This window comes from Nilaparvata lugens, chromosome 6 (assembly GCF_014356525.2).
Source record: "Nilaparvata lugens isolate BPH chromosome 6, ASM1435652v1, whole genome shotgun sequence".
Lineage (NCBI taxonomy): Eukaryota > Metazoa > Arthropoda > Insecta > Hemiptera > Delphacidae > Nilaparvata > Nilaparvata lugens.
In genome coordinates this window covers 24,100,105-24,103,796 of record NC_052509.1, presented here as the reverse complement: position 1 = coordinate 24,103,796, position 3,692 = coordinate 24,100,105, and the positions used below count along the sequence as shown (strand labels likewise).

General features: G+C 41.3%; 1 protein-coding gene across 1 annotated transcript in view; it reads left to right on the top strand.

The window, feature by feature from the left end:
- LOC111047569 (DNA-directed RNA polymerase III subunit RPC3) overlaps nucleotides 1-3,692 on the top strand; it is a 30,453-nt gene that overhangs the window by 411 nt on the left and 26,350 nt on the right. The window lies entirely within an intron of this gene.

Genomic DNA, 3,692 nt, shown 5'->3' with positions numbered 1-3,692 from the left:
GTAAAGTGTTTGTAATTCTTTTATTCTGTATTCAATATTTAGTAAAACTCATTTGAATACTTACCAATTTTTTATAACAATCACTGCTTCGAGAGGAGATTGATTCTATTTCAGATCCCCTGGTAGCAGCTGTCAACGAATGCCTGAGAACTGCTGTTTTTCCAGATTTCCTGAAGACCTAAAAACCGTTCCTGTCTACAAGAAGGGGGACCACCAGAGCCTTAACAGCTTCAGGCCAATTTTAGTGACTCCAGTGTTTGGAAAGGTGGTTGAAGCAGTCATCAAGCCCCAGCTTGAGAACTTCTTTAAAAGACAAAACCTTCTTTCGAGTATGCAGTTCGGTTTTCGAAGAGGGAGGTCTACTGTGGATGTAGTAAATTAAGTGGCTGAACGTATTGGACAGGTGTTTGAGAATGGAGAGTCTCTGGAGCTGACCTTGTGCGACCTGAGCAGAGCCTTTGATTGTGTTGACCATTTCATCCTGATTGCGAAACTGCGCTACTATGGTGTAGTGGACTCAGCGCTATCCATTCTGGAGTCCTATCTGGCTGGGAGGCAGCAGGTGGTGTCTCTGGGTGGAGCTTCTTCCTGTCTACTCCCTGTAAGCCACGGTGTACCTCAGGGACCGATCCTATTTATAATTTTGATAAACGACCTTGACAGTGATGGTTCAACGCTCTTGTTTGCGGATGATACATCATTGATGTCATCTGGCCGTGACTAGATCTGGTCTCTGATCATGCAGGTATCTGGTCTACTTTCTATTTGGATCCTACATCAGAGGTTGAAAATGATGAACTGGCTAAAAACTGTGAGAATCCCAAGTCTGGCGAAAAGTGGCCTACAGTGCTCCAGATGACCACTGGATGACAATATCCGAACTGCCTTCTTCTGCAGCATAAGAATACTCTCACAGTGTGAAGAGTGTCCCCACAGCAGTATTCCATATATAATGTGACTATGGAACAGTGAATAATAGGCCATAATCAAATGTTCCTCAGTCAGCAAGCACCTCAGTCTTCTCAACAGGTAGATCACACGAGACAGTCTTCTGCATACAGCATCCACATGAGCACTCCATGTTAACTTTGGATCGATGTTAAATCCCAGAAGCTTCACCGGTTCATTCAATGAATGATTGAAGTGGTTTCTCAGAGTGCACATGATATTCTGAGTCTTGCCGACGTTGAGCAACAGCTTGTTCTCCTGAAACCAGCGTTCTGCACCAGCAAAGGACTCCTCCAACTCAAGGGTGGCAGCTGCAGGCGAGGATCCTCTCCCAACAAGGGTTGTGTCATCCGCAAACAGCAGCTCACTTCCGCCAACTCTCAAATCGTTCATATGCAGGATGAACAGGACTGGCCCCAGGACAGAGCCCTGCGGTACCCCATGCCGTACATGCAGTTCGCCAGATGATGCACCCCGAACATTCACTATCTGCCTTCTGTCAGAAAGATAGGACTTGAAAGTGTCAGCAACAATGTCCGTTATACCATACTGACTCAACTTTCCAAGGAGAAGCTCATGAGACACACAGTCAAAAGCACGTGATAGGTCACACAGCCTCACTGCCACAGAATCTCCACTCTCGAATGCATCAATGACTTCGTTGATCAGGGCCAGCAGGGCGGTTTGTGTGGACTTGGACTTTCTAAAGCCATGTTGTCTATCAGACAGCAAACTATTCCTCTCAAGATGGTCCATTAGCTGATCCTTCATGGCAACCTCTAAGATTTTTCCGAGTAAGGGGGTAACAGTAATTGGTCGGAAGTTATTCTTGTCCTTCTCATCTCCCTTTTTGTATATAGGTACAGTTTTACCCAACTTCAAACAATTCGGAAAGTAGCCCAGTTTAAGACACTGACTAAAGACACTGGCAAGATGAGGTGCCATCTCATCAACCACTGATTTCAAGAAAGCCACAGTAAATCCATAGATGTCCTGAGAAGGTGAATTTTTAAAAGCAGTCACTATTTTCAATACATCATTCTTCGAGACTCTCCTCCATACAGAAAAGACAGCGGGTTGCGCTTCTACATTTCCAACACCATTTGGCTGAGTCACTGGAATCTGTTGAAGAATGGCCTCCACGGAGTTCAGATAGTGACTGTTCATAACATCTGGACTGAAATCACATTGAGGCTGTGTAGACGCTCTGCACTTGTTAATAAGCTTCCAGGCCGATTTACATGGGTTCTGAGAGTCAAGTATAGCATCAGCATTTTTCCTCTTAACTGCTTGGTCCACCTCCTGATTGAGAAGCTTCCGTGCCCTTAAGTACCTGCTAAATGCTACTTCTTTAGCCATTCTGTCCTGAGTCAACTCATAGTTCTGGTACAGAAGAGATACAGCAAACCTGAACACGTTCAATTCTTGTGAGAACCAGTCTCCAACATTGTTCCTTCTAGCTCTCCTGGTTTGGGCATGAGAGCTCATCCGGCCACTTCTTGACTTGACTGGAAAAATAGAATCAAAAACACTGATAATTTCACAGAAAAATTTATCAATTTTTACAGTGGACACCTGGTCATCATGTAAAATGGGCACAATCTCACTTTTAAAAATTTGAATGAAATGATGAACAACACCTAGATTGATCTTTCTGTGATAAAACTCATAATCAGCATGCCAATCAGTGGCTTTCTCGACTTGAGTACCAACAAGCAGTTTCACAACAATGGCAAGATGATCCGCAACCTGGGGATTTACGACACTGACTTCAAAAGCACCACTGCTTAAATTAGTTGCAACATTGTCGATGCAATTTGGACCTCTAGTTGGGAGTCTATTGCAAAAATATAGGTTGAAACTCCGGAGCAAATTTTCAAGTCTGTACTGCGCTGGAAGACTGTGATTGAAATGAATATTAAAATCACCACCCACAATAATCTGCATGCTAAAATTTGCTATATAAGCAAGACTATGGCTATCATTCAATAGTAATCTGCATAACCAAAATTTTAAATTTAAGAAGGTTGATGAAACAATCATTAGTCTTATTATAAATAGAATGAGTCACTCAAAATCTGAGGATGTGTACTGTATGTCAAATTATTTGTTGAAAAATGTAGTTGATGTTTTTATATCTGAACTGACTTATATTGTAAATTATATACTGAGTGAAGGAGTTCTTCCTGATTTTCTAAAAGTTACCAAAGTTACACCTGTTTATAAGAAGGGGGATCCTAATGAACCCCAGAACTATAGACCAATTGCAATTGTACCTATACTAAGTAAAATCATTGAGACATGTATTGTAATTCAACTTAATGAATATTTTGTTAACAACCAGCTGTTCTATCCTTCTCAGTATGGCTTTAGACCGAATCATAGTACTATTGATGCAATTGAAAAACTTGTTGAATATGTTTTGAATGGTTTTGAACTCAAGCAACCAGTTGGATCTTTACTATTGGACTTAAGCAAGGCATTCAACTGTGTCTCTCACTCTATACTCTGCAAAAAACTTGAAAAGTATGGTATTAAAGATAAGGAGCTCATGCTGATCAAGAGTTATTTGAAAAATAGAAAACAAATGGTTAGCTTGAATAGTGCAAACTCAAATTTCTTTGATGTAACCATGGGGGTTCCTCAAGGATCAGTCCTTGGCCCTTTTCTGTTTCTGGTCTTTGTAAATGATTTTAGTAAAAATGTTTCTGTCTTTTCAATATTATATGCAGATGATACCACTC